A 19,904-nucleotide genomic window follows, 5' to 3' on the forward strand; every position below is an offset into this window, starting at 1 on the left:
CCCTCAACATAACCCTAACCCTAGGTCCAATCGGAACCCTAACCGGATCTCTACCCCTCGCCCTCAACATAACCCTAACCCTAGGTCCAATCGGAACCCTAAACGGATATCTAACCGTAGCCCTCAACATTACCCTAAACCTAGGTCCAATTGGAACCCTAACCGGATCTCTAAACCTATCTCTCAACATAACCCTAACGCTAGGTCCAATCGGAACCGTAACCGGATATCTAACCCTAGCCCTCAACATAACCCTAACCCTAGGTCCAATCGTAACCCTAACCGGATCTCTAAACCTAGTCCTCAACATAACCCTAACACTAGGTCCATTCTGAACCCTAAACGGATCTCTAACCTAGCCCTCAACATAATCCTAACCCCAGGTTCAATCGGAACCCTAACCGGATCTCTAACCCTAGACCTCAACATATCACTAACCCTAGGTTCAATCGGAATCCTGACCGGATCTCTACCCCTCGCCCTCAACATAACCCTAACCCTAGGTCCATTCGGAACCCTAACCGGATCTCTAACTCTAGCCCTCAACATAACCCTAACCCTAGGTCCTATCGGAACCCTAACCGGATCTCTAAACCTAGTCCTCAACATAACCCTAACACTAGGTCCATTCTGAACCCTAAACGGATCTCTAACCTAGCCCTCAACATAAACCTAACCCCAGGTTCAATCGGAACCCTAACCGGATCTCTAACCCTAGACCTCAACATAACCCTAACCCTAGGTCCAATCGGAACCCTAACCGGATATCTCACCCTAGCCCTCAACATAACCCTAATCCTAGGTCCAATCGGAACCCTAACAGGAACTCTACACCTCGCCCTCAACATAACCCTAACCCTAGGTCCAATCGGAACCCTAACCGGATCTCTAACCCTCGCCCTCAACATAACCCTAATCCTAGGTCCAATCGGAACCCGAACCGGATCTCTAACCCTAGCCCTAAACATAACCCTAACCCAAGGTCCAATCGGAACCCTAAACGGATATCTAACCCTAGCCCTCAACATAACCCTAACCCTAGGTCCAATCAAAACCCTAAACAGATATCTAACCCTCGCCCTCAACATAACCCTAACCCTACGTCCAATCGGAACCCTAACCGGATATCTAACCCTAGCCCTCAACATAACCCTAACCCTAGGTCCAATCGGAACCCTAACAGGATCTCTACCCCTCGCCCTCAACATAACCCTAACCCTAGGTCCAAACGGAACCCTAACAGGATTTCTACCCCTCGCCCTCAACATAACCCTAACCCTAGGTCCAATCGGAACCCTAACAGGATCTCTACCCCTCGCCCTCAACATAACCCTAACCCTAGGTCCAATCGGAAACCTAACCGGACCTCTAACCCTAGCCCTCAACATAACCCTAACCCTAGGTCCAATCGGAACCCTAACCGGATTTCTAACCCTAGCCCTCATCATAACCCTAACCCTAGGTACAATCGGAACCCTATCCGGATCTCTAACCCTAGCCCTCAACATAACCCTAACCCTAGGTCCAATCGGAACCCTAACCGGATATCTAACCCTAGCCCTCAACATAACCCTAACCCTAGGTCCAATCGGAACCCTAACAGGATCTCTACCCCTCACCCTCAACATAACCCTAACCCTAGGTCCATTCGGAACCCTAACCGGATCTCTAACCCTAGCCCTCAACATAACCCTAACCCTAGGTCCAATCGGAACCCTAACCGGACCTCTAACCCTAGCCCTCAACATAACCCTAACTCTAAGTCCAATCGGAACCCTAGCAAGATCTCTACCCCAGCCCTCAACATAACCCTAACCCTAGGTCCAATCGGAACCCTAACCGGATCTCTAACCCTAGACCTCAACATATCACTAACCCTAGGTCCAATCGGAATCCTGACCGGATCTCTACCCCTCGCCCTCAACATAACCCTAACCCGAGGTCCAATCGGAACCCTAACCGGATCTCTAACCCTAGCGCTCAACATAACCCTAACCCGAGGTCCAATCGGAACCCTAACCGGATTTCTAACCCTAGCCCTCAACATGACCCTAACCCTAGGGTCAATCGGAACCCTAACAAGATCTCTACCCCAGCCCTCAACATAACCCTAACCCTAGGTCCATTCGGAACCCTAAACGGATCTCTAACCCTAGCCCTCAACATAACCCTAACCCTAGGTTCAATCGGAACCCTTACCGGATCTCTAACTCTAGCCCTCAACAAAACTCTAACCCTAGGTCCAATCGGAACCCTAACCGGATCTCTAACCCTAGCCCTCAACATAACCCTAACCCTAGGTCCAATCGGACCCTAGCCGAATCTGTATACCTAGCCCTCAACATAACCCTAACCCTAGGTCCAATCGGAACCCTAACCGGATCTCTACCCTTGCCCTCAACAGAAAACTAACCATAGGTCCAATCGGAACCCTAACCGTATCTCGAACCCTAGCCCTCAATATAACCCTAACCCTAGGTCCAATCGGAACCCTAACCGGATATCTAACCCTAGCCCTCAACATAACCCTAACCCTAGGTCCAATCGGAATCCTAAGCGGATATCTATCCCTAGCCCTCAACATAACCCTAACACTAGGTCTAATCGGAACCCTAACCGGATATCTCACCCTAGCCCTCAACATAACCCTAATCCTAGGTCCAATCTGAACCCTAACAGGAACTCTACCCCTCGAGCTCAACATAACACTAACCCTAGGCCAATCGGAATCCTAACCGGATCTCTAACTCTAGCCCTCAACATAACCCTAACCCTAGGTCCAATCGGAACCCTAACCGGATTTCTAACCCTAGCCTTCAACATAACCCTAACCGTAGGTCCAATCGGAACCCTAAACGGATGTGTATACCTAGCCCTCAATATAACCCTAACCCTAGGTCCAATCGGAACCCTAACCGGATATCTAACCCTAGCCCTCAACATAACCCTAACCCTAGGTCCAATCGGAACCCTAACAGGATCTCTACCCCTCACCCTCAACATAACCCTAACCCTAGGTCCATTCGGAACCCTAACCGGATCTCTAACCCTAGCCCTCAACATAACCCTAACCCTAGGTCCAATCGGAACCCTAACCGGACCTCTAACCCTAGCCCTCAACATAACCCTAACTCTAAGTCCAATCGGAACCCTAGCAAGATCTCTACCCCAGCCCTCAACATAACCCTAACCCTAGGTCCAATCGGAACCCTAACCGGATCTCTAACCCTAGACCTCAACATATCACTAACCCTAGGTCCAATCGGAATCCTGACCGGATCTCTACCCCTCGCCCTCAACATAACCCTAACCCTAGGTCCAATTGGAACCCTAACCGGATCTCTAACTCTAGCCCTCAACATAACCCTAACCCTAGGTCCTATCGGAACCCTAACCGGATTTCTAACCCAAGCCTTCAACATAACCCTAACCGTAGGTCCAATCGGAACCATAACCGGATTTCTAACCCTAGCCTTCAACATAACCCTAACCCTAGTTCCTATCGGAACCCTAACCGGATTTCTAACCCTAGCCTTCAACATAACCCTAACTCGAGGTCCAATCGGAACCCAAACCGGATCACTAACCCTAGCCCTCAACATAACCCTAACCCTAGGTCCAATCAAAACCCTAAACTGATCGCTAACCCTAGCCCTCAAGATAACCCTAACCCTAGGTCCAATCGGAACCCTAACCGGATCTCTAACCCTAGCCCTCAACATATCACTAACCCTAGGTCCAATCCGAACCCTAAACGGATATCTAACCCTAGCCCCCAACATTACTCTAACCCTAGGTCCAATCGGAACCCTAACCGGATCTGTATACCTAGCCGTCAACATAACCCTAACGCTAGGTCCAATCGGAACCCTAACAGGATCTCTACCCCTCGCCCTCAACATAACACTAACCCTAGGTCCAATCGGAACCCTAACCGGATCTCTAACCCTAACCCTCACCATAACCCTAACCCTAGGTCCAATCGGAACCCTAACCGGATCTCTAACCCTAGCCCTCAACATAACCCTAACCCTAGGTCCACTCGGAACCCTAAGCGGATATCTATCCCTAGCCCTCAACATAACCCTAACCCTAGGTCCAATCGGAACCGTAACCGGATATCTCACCCTAGCCCTCAACATAACCCTAATCCTAGGTCCAATCTGAACCCTAACAGGAACTCTACCCCTCGAGCTCAACATAACCATAACCCTAGGCCAATCGGATCCCTAACCGGATCTCTAACCCTCGCCCTCAACATAACTCTAACCCTAGGTCCAATCGGAAACCTAACCGGATCTCTAACCCTAGCCCGCAACATAACCCTAACCCTAGGTCGAATCGGAACCCTAACCGGATCTCTAACCCTAGCCCTCAACATAACCCTAACCCTAGGTCCAATCGGAACCCTAAACGGATATCTAACCATAGCCCTCAACATAACCCTAACCCTAGCTCCAATGGTAACCCTAAACGGATATCTAACCCTAGCCCTCAACATAACCCTAAACCTAGGTTCAATCGGAACCCTAACCGGATCTCTAACCCTAGCCCTCAACATAACCCTAACCCTAAGTCCAATCAGAACCCTAACAGGATCTCTAACCCTAGCCCTCAACATAACCCTAACCCTAGGTTCAATCGGAACCCTAACCGGATCTCTAACCCTAGCGCTCAACATAACCCTAACCCGAGGTCCAATCGGAACCCTAACCGGATCTCTAACCCTAGCGCTCAACATAACCCTAACCCTAGGTCCAATCAGAACCCTAACCGGATATCTAACCCTAGCCCTCAATATAACCCAAACCATAGGTCCAATTGGAACCCTAACAAGATCTCTACCCCAGCCCTCAACATAACCCTAACCCTAGTTCCAATCCGAACCCTAACCGGATTTCTAACCCTAGCCCTCAACATATCACTAACCCTAGGTCCAATCGGAACCCTAACCGGATCTCTAACCCTAGCCCTCAACATAACCCTAACCCTAGGTCCAATCGGAACCCTAACCGGATCTCTAACCCTACCCTCAACATAACCCTAACCCTAGGTCCAATCGGAACCCTAGCCGGATCTGTATACCTAGCCCTCAACATAACCCTAAGCCTAGGTCCAATCGGAACCCTAACCGGATCTCTAACCCTAGCCCTCAACATAACCCTAACCCTAGGCCCAATCGGAACCCCAACCGGATCTCCTACCCTAGCGCTCAACATAACCCTAACCCGAGGTCCAATCGGAACCCTAACCGGATCACTAACCCTTTCCCTCAACATAACCCTAACCCTAGGTCCAATCAAAACCCTAACCGGATAGCTAACCCTAGCCCTCAAGATAATCTTAACCCTAGGTCCAATCAGAACCCTAACCGCATCTCTAACCCTAGCCCTCAACATAACCCTAACCCTAGGTCCAATCGGAACCCTAACCGGATCTCTACCCTTGCCCTCAACAGAACACTAACCCTAGGTTCAATCGGAAACCTAACCGTATCTCGAACCCAGCCCTCAACATAACCCTAACCGTAGGTCCAATCGGAACCCTAACCGGATCTCTAACCCTAGCCCTGAACATAACCCTAACCCTAGGTCCAATCGGAATCCTAAGCGGATATCTTTCCCTAGCCCTCAACATAACCCTAACACTAGGTCTAATCGGAACCCTAACCGGATATCTCACCCTAGCCCTCAACACAACGCTAATCCTAGGTCCAATCTGAACCCTAACAGGAACTCTACCCCTCGAGCTCAACATAACCCTAACCCTAGGTCCAATCGGAACCCTAACCGGATCTCTAACCCTCGCCCTCAACATAACCCTAACCCTAGGTCCAATCGGAACCCTAAACGGATATCTAACCCTAGCCCTCAACATAACCCTAACCCTACGTCCAATCGGAACCCTAAACGGTTATCTAACGCTAGCCCTCAACATAACCCTAACCCTAGGTCCAATCGGAACCCTAACCGGATTTCTAACCCTAGCCTTCAACATAACCCTAACCGTAGGTCCAATCGGAACCCTAACCGGATGTGTATACCTAGCCCTCAATATAACCCTAACCCTAGGTCCAATCGGAACCCTAACAGGATCTCTACCCCTCGCCCTCAACATAACACTAAACCTAGGTCCAATCGGATCCCTAACCGGATTTCTAACCCTAGCCCTCAACATAACCCTAACCCTAGGTCCAATCGGAACCCTAAACGGATTTCTAACCCTAGCCTTCAACATAACCCTAACCCTATGTCCAATCGGAACCCTAACTGGATGTGTATACCCAGCCCTCAATATAACCCTAACCCTAGGTCCAATCGGAACACTAACAGGATCTCTACCCCTCGCCCTCAACATAACCATAAACCTAGGTCCAATAGAACCCTAACCGGATCTCTAACCCTAGCGCTCAACATAACCCTAACCCGAGGTCCAATCGGAACCCTAACCGGATCTCTAACCCTAGCGCTCAACATAACCCTAACCCTAGGTCCAATCGGAACCCTAACCGGACATCTAACCCTAGCCCTCAACATGACCCTAACCCTAGGGTCAATCGGAACCCTAACAAGATCTCTACCCCAGCCCTCAACATAACCCTAACCCTAGGTCGAATCCGAAACCTAACCGGATTTCTAACCCTAGCCCTCAACATATCACTAACCCTAGGTCCAATCGGAACCCTAAACGGATATCTAACCCTAGCCCTCAACATAACCTTAACCCTAGGTCCAATCAGAACCCTAACCGGATATCTAACCCTAGCGCTCAACATAACCCTAACCCTAGGTCCAATCGGAACCCTAACAAGATCTCTACCCGAGCCCTCAACATAACCCTAACCCTAGGTCCAATCGGAACCCTAAACGGATATCTAACCGTAGCCCTCAACATTACCCTAAACCTAGGTCCAATTGGAACCATAACCGGATCTCTAAACCTAGCTCTCAACATAACCCTAACGCTAGGTCCAATCGGAACCCTAACCGGATATCTAACCCTAGCCCTCAACATAACCCTAACCCTAGGTCCAATCGTAACCCTAACCGGATCTCTAACCCTAGACCTCAACATAACCCTAACCCTAGGTCCAATCGGAACCCTAACCGGATCTCTAACTCTAGCCCTCAACATAACCCTAACCCTAGGTCCTATCGGAACCCTAACCGGATCTCTAAACCTAGTCCTCAACATAACCCTAACACTAGGTCCATTCTGAACCCTAAACGGATCTCTAACCTAGCCCTCAACATAACCCTAACCCCAGGTTCAATCGGAACCCTAACCGGATCTCTAACCCTAGACCTCAACATAACCCTGACCCTAGGTCCAATCGGAACCCTAACCGGATATCTCACCCTAGCCCTCAACATAACCCTAATCCTAGGTCCAATCGGAACCCTAACAGGAACTCTACACCTCGCCCTCAACATAACCCTAACCCTAGGTCCAATCGGAACCCTAACCGGATCTCTAACCCTCGCCCTCAACATAACCCTAACCCTAGGTCCAATCGGAACCCGAACCGGATCTCTAACCCTAGCCCTAAACATAACCCTAACCCTAGGTCCAATCGGAACCCTAAACGGATATCTAACCCTAGCCCTCAACATAACCCTAACCCTAGATCCAATCAAAACCCTAAACAGATATCTAACCCTAGCCCTCAACATAACCCTAACCCTACGTCCAATCGGAACCCTAACCGGATATCTAACCCTAGCCCTCAACATAACCCTAACCCTAGGTCCAATCGGAACCCTAACAGGATCTCTACCCCTCGCCCTCAACATAACCCTAACCCTAGTTCCAAACGGAACCCTAACAGGATCTCTACCCCTCGCCCTCAACATAACCCTAACCCTAGGTCCAATCGGAACCCTAACCGGATCTCTACCCCTCGCCCTCAACATAACCCTAACCCTAGGTCCAATCGGAAACCTAACCAGACCTCTAACCGTAGCCCTCAACATAACCCTAACCCTAGGTCCAATCGGAACCCTAACCGGATTTCTAACCCTAGCCCTCATCATAACCCTAACCCTAGATACAATCGGAACCCAATCCGGATCTCTAACCCTAGCCCTCAACATAACCCTAACCCTAGGTCCAATCGGAACCCTAACCGGATATCTAACCCTAGCCCTCAACATAACCCTAACCCTAGGTCCAATCGGAACCCTAACAGGATCTCTACCCCTCACCCTCAACATAACCCTAACCCTAGGTCCATTCGGAACCCTAACCGGATCTCTAACCCTAGCCCTCAACTTAACCCTATCCCTAGGTCCAATCGGAACCCTAACCGGACCTCTAACCCTAGCCCTCAACATAACCCTAACTCTAAGTCCAATCGGAACCCTAACAGGATCTCTACCCCTCACCCTCAACATAACCCTAACCCTAGGTCCAATCGGAACCCTAGCCGGATCTGTATACCTAGCCCTCAACATAACCCTAAGCCTAGGTCCAATCGGAACCCTAACCGGATCTCTAACCCTAGCCCTCAACATAACCCTAACCCTAGGCCCAATCGGAACCCGAACCGGATCTCTTACCCTAGCCCTCAACATAACCCTAACCCGAGGTCCAATCGGAACCCTAACCGGATCTCTACCCTTGCCCTCAACAGAACACTAACCCTAGGTTCAATCGGAACCCTAACCGTATCTCGAACCCAGCCCTCAACATAACCCTAACCGTAGGTCCAATCGGAACCCTAATCGGATCTCTAACCCTAGCCCTCAGCATAACCCTAACCCTAGGTCCAATCGGAATCCTAAGCGGATATCTTTCCCTAGCCCTCAACATAACCCTAATACTAGGTCTAATCGGAACCCTAACCGGATATCTCACCCTAGCCCTCAACACAACCCTAATCCTAGGTCCAATCTGAACCCTAACAGGAACTCTACCCCTCGAGCTCAACATAACCCTAACCCTAGGTCCAATCGGAACCCTAACCGGATCTCTAACCCTCGCCCTCAACATAACCCTAACCCTAGGTCCAATCGGAACCCTAAACAGATATCTAACGCTAGCCCTCAACATAACCCTAACCCTAGGTCCAATCGGAACCCTAACCGGATTTCTAACCCTAGCCTTCAACATAACCCTAACCGTAGGTCCAATCGGAACCCTAACCGGATGTGTATACCTAGCCCTCAATATAACCCTAACCCTAGGTCCAATCGGAACCCTAACAGGATCTCTACCCCTCGCCCTCAACATAACACTAAACCTAGGTCCAATCGGAACCCTAACCGGATTTCTAACCCTAGCCCTCAACATAACCCTAACCCTAGGTCCAATCGGAACCCTAAACGGATTTCTAACCCTAGCCTTCAACATAACCCTAACCCTATGTCCAATCGGAACCCTAACTGGATGTGTATACCCAGCCCTCAATATAACCCTAACCCTAGGTCCAATCGGAACACTAACAGGATCTCTGCCCCTCGCCCTCAACATAACCATAAACCTAGGTCCAATCGGAAACCTAACCGGATCTCTAACCCTAGCGCTCAACAGAACCCTAAGCTGAGGTCCAATCGGAACCCTAACCGGATATCTAACCCTAGCCCTCAACATAACCTTAACCCTAGGTCCAATCAGAACCCTAACCGGATATCTAACCCTAGCCCTCAACATAACCCTAACCCTAGGTCCAATCGGAACCGTAACAAGATCTCTACCCGAGCCCTCAACATAACCCTAACCCTAGGTCCAATCGGAACCCTAACCGGATCTCTACCCCTCGCCCTCAACATAACCCTAACACTAGGTCCAATCGGAACCCTAAACGGATATCTAACCCTAGCCCTCAACATTACCCTAAACCTAGGTCCAATTGGAACCATAACCGGATTTCTAACCCTAGCCCTCAACATAACCCTAACCCTAGGTACAATCGGAACCCTATCCGGATCTCTAACCCTAGCCCTCAACATAACGCTAACCCTAGGTCCAATCGGAACCCTAACCGGATATCTAACCCTATCCCTCAACATAACCCTAACCCTAGGTCCAATCGGAACCCTAACAGGATCTCTACCCCTCACCCTCAACATAACCCTAACCCTAGGTCCATTCGGAACCCTAACCGGATCTCTAACCCTAGCCCTCAACATAACCCTAACCCTAGGTCCAATCGGAACCCTAACCGGACCTCTAACCCTAGCCCTAAACATAACCCTAACTCTAGGTCCAATCGGAAACCTAGCTAATCTCTACCCCAGCCCTCAACATAACCCTAACCCTAGGTCCTATCGGAACCCTAACCGGATTTCTAACCCTAGCCTTCAACATAACCCTAACCGTAGGTCCAATCGGAACCATAACCAGATTTCTAACACTAGCCTTCAACATAACCCTAACCCTAGGTCCTATCGGAACCCTAACCGGATTTCTAACCCTAGCCTTCAAATAACCCTAACCTGAGGTCCAATCGGAACCCTAACCGGATCACTAACCCTAGCCCTCAACATAACCCTAAGCCTAGGTCCAATCGGAACCCTAACCGGATCTCTAACCCTAGCCCTCAACATAACCCTAACCCTAGGCCCAATCGGAACCCCAACCGGATCTCTAACCCTAGCGCTCAACATAACCCTAACCCGAGGTCCAATCGGAACCCTAACCGGATCACTAACCCTTTCCCTCAACATAACCCTAACCCTAGGTCCAATCAAAACCCTAACCGGATCGCTAACCCTAGACCTCAAGATAACCTTAACCCTAGGTCCAATCGGAACCCTAACCGCATCTCTAACCCTAGCCCTCAACATAACCCTAACCCTAGGTCCAATCGGAACCCTAACCGGATCTCTACCCTTGCCCTCAACAGAACACTAACCCTAGGTTCAATCGGAACCCTAACCGTATCTCGAACCCAGCCCTCAACATAACCCTAACCGTAGGTCCAATCGGAACCCTAACCGGATATCTCACCCTAGCCCTCAACACAACCCTAATCCTAGGTCCAATCTGAACCCTAACAGGAACTCTACCCCTCGAGCTCAACATAACCCTAAGCCTAGGCCAATCGGAACCCTAACCGGATCTCTAACCCTCGCCCTCAACATAACCCTAACCCTAGGTCCAATCGGAACCCTAACCGGATCTCTAACCCTAGCCCTCAACATAACCCTAACCCTAGGTCCAATCGGAACCCTAAACGGATATCTAACCCTAGCCCTCAACATAACCCTAACCCTACGTCCAATTGGAACCCTAAACGGATATCTAACGCTAGCCCTCAACATAACCCTAACCCTAGGTCCAATCGGAACCCTAACCGGATTTCTAACCCTAGCCTTCAACATAACCCTAACTGTAGGTCCAATCGTAACCCTAACCGGATGTGTATACCTAGCCCTCAATATAACCCTAACCCTAGGTCCAATCGGAACCCTAACAGGATCTCTACCCCTCGCCCTCAACATAACCCTAAACCTAGGTCCAATCGGAACCCTAACCGGATATCTAACCCTAGCCCTCAACATAACCCTAACCCTAAGTCCAATCAGAACCCTAACAGGATCTCTAACCCTAGCCCTCAACATATCACTAACCCTAGGTCCAATCCGAACCCTAAACGGATATCTAACCCTAGCCCCCAACATTACCCTAACCCTAGGTCCAATCGGAACCCTAACCGGATCTGTATACCTAGCCGTCAACATAACCCTAACCCTAGGTCCAATCGGAACCGTAACCGGATATCTCACCCTAGCCCTCAACATAACCCTAATCCTAGGTCCAATCTGAACCCTACCAGGAACTCTACCCCTCGAGCTCAACATAACCATAACCCTAGGCCTATCGGATCCCTAACCGGGTCTCAAACCCTCGCCCTCAACATAACCCTAACCCTAGGTCCAATCGGAACCCTAACCGGATCTCTAACCCTAGCCCACAACATATCCCTAACCCTAGGTCGAATCGGAACCCTAACCGGATCTCTAACCCTAGCCCTCAACATAACCCTAACCCTAGGTCCAATCGGAACCCTAAACGGATATCTAACTATAGCCCTCAATATAACCCTAACCCTAGTTCCAATGATAACCCTAAACGGATATCTAACCCTAGCCCTCAACATAACCCTAAACCTAGGTTCAATCGGAACCCTAACCGGATCTCTAACCCTAGCCCTCAACATAACCCTAACCCTAAGTCCAATCAGAACCCTAACAGGATCTCTAACCCTAGCCCTCAACATAACCCTAACCCTAGGTTCAATCGGAACCCTAACCGGATCTCTAACCCTAGCGCTCAACATAACCCTAACCCGAGGTCCAATCGGAACCCTAACCGGATCTCTAACCCTAGCGCTCAACATAACCCTAACCCTAGGTCCAATCAGAACCCTAACCGGATATCTAACCCTAGCCCTCAACATAACCCAAACCATAGGTCCAATCAGAACCCTAACAAGATCTCTACCCCAGCCCTCAACATAACCCTAACCCTAGTTCCAATCCGAACCCTAACCGGATTTCTAACCCTAGCCCTCAACATATCACTAACCCTAGGTCCAATCGGAACACTAACCGGATCTCTAACCCTAGCCCTCAACATAACCGTAACCCTAGGTCCAATCGGAACCCTAGCGGGATCTGTATACCTAGCCCTCAACATAACCCTAAGCCTAGGTCCAATCGGAACCGTAACCGGATCTCTAACCCTAGCCCTCAACATAACCCTAACCCTAGGCCCAATCGGAACCCCAACCGGATCTCTAACCCTAGCGCTCAACATAACCCTAACCCGAGGTCCAATCGGAACCCTAACCGGATCACTAACCCTTTCCCTCAACATAACCCTAACCCTAGGTCCAATCAAAACACTAACCGGATCGCTAACCCTAGACCTCAAGATAACCTTAACCCTAGGTCCAATCGGAACCCTAACCGCATCTCTAACCCTAGCCCTCAACATAACCCTAACCCTAGGTCCAATCGGAACCCTAACCGGATCTCTACCCTTGCCCTCAACAGAACACTAACCCTAGGTTCAATCGGAACCCTAACCGTATCTCGAACCCAGCCCTCAACATAACCCTAACCGTAGGTCCAATCGGAACCCTAACCGGATATCTCACCCTAGCCCTCAACACAACCCTAATCCTAGGTCCAATCTGAACCCTAACAGGAACTCTACCCCTCGAGCTCAACATAACCCTAAGCCTAGGCCAATCGGAACCCTAACCGGATCTCTAACCCTCGCCCTCAACATAACCCTAACCCTAGGTCCAATCGGAACCCTAACAGGATCTCTACCCCTCGCCCTCAACATAACCCTAAACCTAGGTCCAATCGGAACCCTAACCGGATATCTAACCCTAGCCCTCAACATAACCCTAACCCTAAGTCCAATCAGAACCCTAACAGGATCTCTAACCCTAGCCCTCAACATAACCCTAACCCTAGGTTCAATCGGAACCCTAACCGGATCTCTAACCCTAGCGCTCAACATAACCCTAACCCTAGGTCCAATCGGAACCCTAAACGGATATCTAACCCTAGCCCTCAACATTACCCTAAACCTACGTCCAATTGGAACCCTAACCGGATCTCTAACCCTAGCTCTCTACATAACGCTAACGCTAGGTCCAATCGGAACCCTAACCGGATATCTAACCCTAGCCCTCAACATAACCCTAACCCTAGGTCCAATCGGAACCCTAAACGGATTTCTAACCCTAGCCTTCAACATAACCGTAACCGTAGGTCCAATCGGAACCCTAACTGGATGTGTATACCCAGCCCTCAATATAACACTAACCCTAGGTCCAATCGGAACCCTAACAGGATCTCTGCCCCTCGCCCTCAACATAACCATAAACCTAGGTCCAATCGGAACCCTAACCGGATCTCTAACCCTAGCGCTCAACATAACCCTAAGCCGAGGTCCAATCGGAACCCTAACCGGATATCTAACCCTAGCCCTCAACATAACCTTAACCCTAGGTCCAATCAGAACCCTAACCGGATATCTAACCCTAGCCCTCAACATAACACTAACCCTAGGTCCAATCGGAACCGTAACAAGATCTCTACCCGAGCCCTCAACATAACCCTAACCCTAGGTCCAATCGGAACCCTAACCGGATCTCTACCCCTCGCCCTCAACATAACCCTAACACTAGGTCCAATCGGAACCCTAAACGGATATCTAACCCTAGCCCTCAACATTACCCTAAACCTAGGTCCAATTGGAACCATAACCTGATTTCTAACCCTAGCCCTCAACATAACCCTAACCCTAGGTACAATCGGAACCCTATCCGGATCTGTAACCCTAGCCCTCAACATAACGCTAACCCTAGGTCCAATCGGAACCCTAACCGGATATCTAACCCTATCCCTCAACATAACCCTAACCCTAGGTCCAATCGGAACCCTAACAGGATCTCTACCCCTCACCCTCAACATAACCCTAACCCTAGGTCCATTCGGAACCCTAACCGGATCTCTAACCCTAGCCCTCAACATAACCCTAACCCTAGGTCCAATCGGAACCCTAACCGGACCTCTAACCCTAGCCCTAAACATAACCCTAACTCTAGGTCCAATCGGAACCCTAGCAAGATCTCTACCCCAGCCCTCAACATAACCCTAAGCCTAGGTCCAATCGGAACCCTAACCGGATCTCTAACTCTAGCCCTCAACATAACCCTAACCCTAGGTCCTATCGGAACCCTAACCGGATTTCTAACCCTAGCCTTCAACATAACCCTAACCGTAGGTCCAATCGGAACCATAACCAGATTTCTAACACTAGCCTTCAACATAACCCTAACCCTAGGTCCTATCGGAACCCTAACCGGATTTCTAACCCTAGCCTTCAAATAACCCTAACCTGAGGTCCAATCGGAACCCTAACCGGATCACTAAACCTAGCCCTCAACATAACCCTAACCCTAGGTCCAATCAAAACCCTAACCGGATCGCTAGCCCTAGCCCTCAAGATAACCCTAACCCTAGGTCCAATCGGAACTCTAACTGGATCTGTATACCTAGCCCTTAACATAACACTAACGCTAGGTCCAATCGGAACCCTAACCGGATCTCTAAGCCTAGCCCTCACCATAACCCTAACCCTAGGTCCAATCGGAACCCTAAGCGGATATCTATCCCTAGCCCTCAACATAACTCTAACCCTAGGTCCAATCGGAACCCTAACCGGATATCTCACCCTAGCCCTCAACATAACACTAATCCTAGGTCCAATCAGAACCCTAACAGGAACTCTGCCCCTCGCCCTCAACATAACCATAAACCTAGGTCCAATCGGAACCCTAACCGGATCTCTAACCCTAGCGCTCAACATAACCCTAAGCCGAGGTCCAATCGGTACCCTAACCGGATCTCTAACACTAGCGCTCAACATAACCCTAACCCTAGGTCCAATCGGAAACCTAACCGGATATCTAACCCTAGCCCTCAACATGACCCAAACCCTAGGGCCAATCGGAACCCTAACAAGATCTCTACCCCAGCCCTCAACATAACCCTAACCCTAGGTCCAATCCTAACTCTAACCGGATTTCTAACCCTAGCCCTCAACATATCACTAACCCTAGGTCCAATCGGAACCCTAAACGGATATCTAACCCTAGCCCTCAACATAACCTTAACCCTAGGTCCAATCAGAACCCTAACCGGATATCTAACTCTAGCCCTCAACATAACCCTAACCCTAGGTCCAATCGGAACCGTAACAAGATCTCTACCCGAGCCCTCAACATAACCCTAACCCTAGGTCCAATCGGAACCCTAACCGGATCTCTACCCCTCGCCCTCAACATAACCCTAACACTAGGTCCAATCGGAACCCTAAACGGATATCTAACCCTAGCCCTCAACATTACCCTAAACCTAGGTCAAATTGGACCCCTAACCGGATCTCTAACCCTAGCCCTCAACATAAACCTAACCCTAGGTCCAATCGGAACCCTAAACGGATATCTAACCATAGCCCTCAACATAACCCTAACCCTAGCTCCAATGGTAACCCTAAACGGATATCTAACCCTAGCCCTCAACATAACCCTAAACCTAGGTTCAATCGGAACCCTAACCGGATCTCTAACCCTAGCCCTCAACATAACCCTAACCCTAAGTCCAATCAGAACCCTAACAGGATCTCTAACCCTAGCCCTCAACATAACCTTAACGCTAGGTTCAATCGGAACCCTAACCGGATCTCTAACCCTAGCGCTCAACATAACCCTAACCCTAGGTCCAATCAGAACCCTAACCGGATATCTGACCCTAGCCCTCAACATAACCCAAACCATAGGTCCAATCGGAACCCTAACAAGATCTCTACCCCAGCCCTCAACATAACCCTAACCCTAGTTCCAATCCGAACCCTAACCGGATTTCTAACTCTAGCCCTCAACATATCACTAACCCTAGGTCCAATCGGAACCCTAACCGGATCTCTAACCCTAGCCCTCAACATAACCCTAAACCTAGGTCCAATCGGAACCCTAACCGGATCTCTAACCCTACCCTCAACATAACCCTAACCCTAGGTCCAATCGGAACCCTAGCCGGGTCTGTATACCTAGCCCTCAACATAACTCTAGGCCTAGGCCAATCGGAACCCTAACCGGATCTCTAACCCTCGCCCTCAGCATAACCCTAACCCTACGTCCAATCGGAAACCTAAACGGATATCTAACGCTAGCCCTCAACATAACCCTAACCCTAGGTCCAATCGGAACCCTAACCGGATTTCTAACCCTAGCCTTCAACATAACCCTAACCGTAGGTCCAATCGGAACCCTAACCGGATGTGTATACCTACCCTCAATATAACCCTAACCCTAGGTCCAATCGGAACCCTAACAGGATCTCTACCCCTCGCCCTCAACATAACCCTAAACCTAGGTCCAATCGGAACCCTAACCGGATATCTAACCCTAGCCCTCAACATAACCCTAACCCTAAGTCCAATCAGAACCCTAACAGGATCTCTAACCCTAGCCCTCAACATAACCCTAACCCTAGGTTCAATCGGAACCCTAACCGGATCTCTAACCCTAGCGCTCAACATAACCCTAACCCTAGGTCCAATCGGAACCCTAAACGGATTTCTAACACTAGCCTTCAACATAACCCTAACCATAGGTCCAATCGGAACCCTAACTGGATGTGTATACCCAGCCCTCAATATAACCCTAACCCTAGGTCCAATCGGAACCCTAACAGGATCTCTGCCCCTCGCCCTCAACATAACCATAAACCTAGGTCCAATCGGAACCCTAACCGGATCTCTAACCCTAGCGCGCAACATAACCCTAAGCCGAGGTCCAATCGGAACCCTACCCGGATATCTAACCCTAGCCCTCAACATAACCTTAACCCTAGGTCCAATCAGAACCCTAACCGGATATCTAACCCTAGCCCTCAACATAACCCTAAACCTAGGTCCAATCGGAACCGTAACAAGATCTCTACCCGAGCCCTCAACATAACCCTAACCCTAGGTCCAATCGGAACCCTAACCGGATCTCTACCCCTCGCCCTCAACATAACCCTAACACTAGGTCCAATCGGAACCCTAAACGGATATCTAACCCTAGCCCTCAACATTACCCTAAACCTAGGTCCAATTGGAACCATAACCGGATTTCTAACCCTAGCCCTCAACATAACCCTAACCCTAGGTACAATCGGAACCCTATCCGGATCTCTAACCCTAGCCCTCAACATAACCCTAACCCTAGGTCCAATCAAAACCCTAACCGGATCGCTAGCCCTAGCCCTCAAGATAACCCTAACCCTAGGTCCAATCGGAACTCTAACTGGATCTGTATACCTAGCCCTTAACATAACAGTAACGCTAGGTCCAATCGGAACCCTAACCGGATCTCTAAGCCTAGCCCTCACCATAACCGTAACCCTAGGTCCAATCGGAACCCTAAGCGGATATCTATCCCTAGCCCTCAACATAACCCTAACCCTAGGTCCAATCGGAACCCTAACCGGATCTCTACCCCTCGCCCTCAACATAACCCTAACACTAGGTCCAATCGGAACCCTAAACGGATATCTAACCCTAGCCCTCAACATTACCCTAAACCTAGGTCCAATTGGAACCCTAACCGGATCTCTAACCTAGCCCTCAACATAACCCTAATCGCAGGTTCAATCGGAACCCTAACCGGATCTCTAACCCTAGCCCTCAACATAACCCTAACCCTAGGCAAATCGGAACCCTAACCGGATCTCTAACCCTCGCCCTCAACATAACCCTAACCCTAGGTACAATCGGAACCCTATCCGGATCTCTAACCCTAGCCCTCAACATAACGCTAACCCTAGGTCCAATCGGAACCCTAACCGGATATCTAACCCTATCCCTCAACATAACCCTAACCCTAGGTCTAATCGGAACCCTAACAGGATCTCTACCCCTCACCCTCAACATAACCCTAACCCTAGGTCCATTCGGAACCCTAACCGGATCTCTAACCCTAGCCCTCAACATAACCCTAACCCTAGGTCCAATCGGAACCCTAACCGGACCTCTAACTCTAGCCCTCAACATAACCCTAACCCTAGGTCCTATCGGAACCCTAACCGGATTTCTAACCCTAGCCTTCAACATAACCCTAACCGTAGGTCCAATCGGAACCATAACCAGATTTCTAACACTAGCCTTCAACATAACCCTAACCCTAGGTCCTATCGGAACCCTAACCGGATTTCTAACCCTAGCCTTCAAATAACCCTAACCTGAGGTCCAATCGGAACCCTAACCGGATCACTAAACCTAGCCCTCAACATAACCCTAACCCTAGGTCCAATCAAAACCCTAACCGGATCGCTAGCCCTAGCCCTCAAGATAACCCTAACCCTAGGTCCAATCGGAACTCTAACTGGATCTGTATACCTAGCCCTTAACATAACACTAACGCTAGGTCCAATCGGAACCCTAACCGGATCTCTAAGCCTAGCCCTCACCATAACCCTAACCCTAGGTCCAATCGGAACCCTAAGCGGATATCTATCCCTAGCCCTCAACATAACTCTAACCCTAGGTCCAATCGGAACCCTAACCGGATATCTCACCCTAGCCCTCAACATAACACTAATCCTAGGTCCAATCAGAACCCTAACAGGAACTCTGCCCCTCGCCCTCAACATAACCATAAACCTAGGTCCAATCGGAACCCTAACCGGATCTCTAACCCTAGCGCTCAACATAACCCTAAGCCGAGGTCCAATCGGTACCCTAACCGGATCTCTAACACTAGCGCTCAACATAACCCTAACCCTAGGTCCAATCGGAACCCTAACCGGATATCTAACCCTAGCCCTCAACATAACCTTAACCCTAGGTCCAATCAGAACCCTAACCGGATATCTAACCCTAGCCCTCAACATAACCCTAAACCTAGGTCCAATCGGAACCGTAACAAGATCTCTACCCGAGCCCTCAACATAACCCTAACCCTAGGTCCAATCGGAACCCTAACCGGATCTCTACCCCTCGCCCTCAACATAACCCTAACACTAGGTCCAATCGGAACCCTAAACGGATATCTAACCCTAGCCCTCAACATTACCCTAAACCTAGGTCCAATCGGAACCCTCACCGGATCTCTACCCCTCGCCCTCAACATAACCCTAACACTAGGTCCAATCGGAACCCTAAACGGATATCTAACCCTAGCCCTCAACATTACCCTAAACCTAGGTCAAATTGGAACCCTAACCGGATCTCTAACCCTAGCCCTCAACATAAACCTAACCCTAGGTCCAATCGGAACCCTAAACGGATATCTAACCATAGCCCTCAACATAACCCTAACCCTAGCTCCAATGGTAACCCTAAACGGATATCTAACCCTAGCCCTCAACATAACCCTAAACCTAGGTTCA

Source organism: Miniopterus natalensis, chromosome 1 (assembly GCF_054644295.1).
Source record: "Miniopterus natalensis isolate mMinNat1 chromosome 1, mMinNat1.hap1, whole genome shotgun sequence".
Taxonomy (NCBI): Eukaryota; Metazoa; Chordata; class Mammalia; order Chiroptera; family Miniopteridae; genus Miniopterus; species Miniopterus natalensis.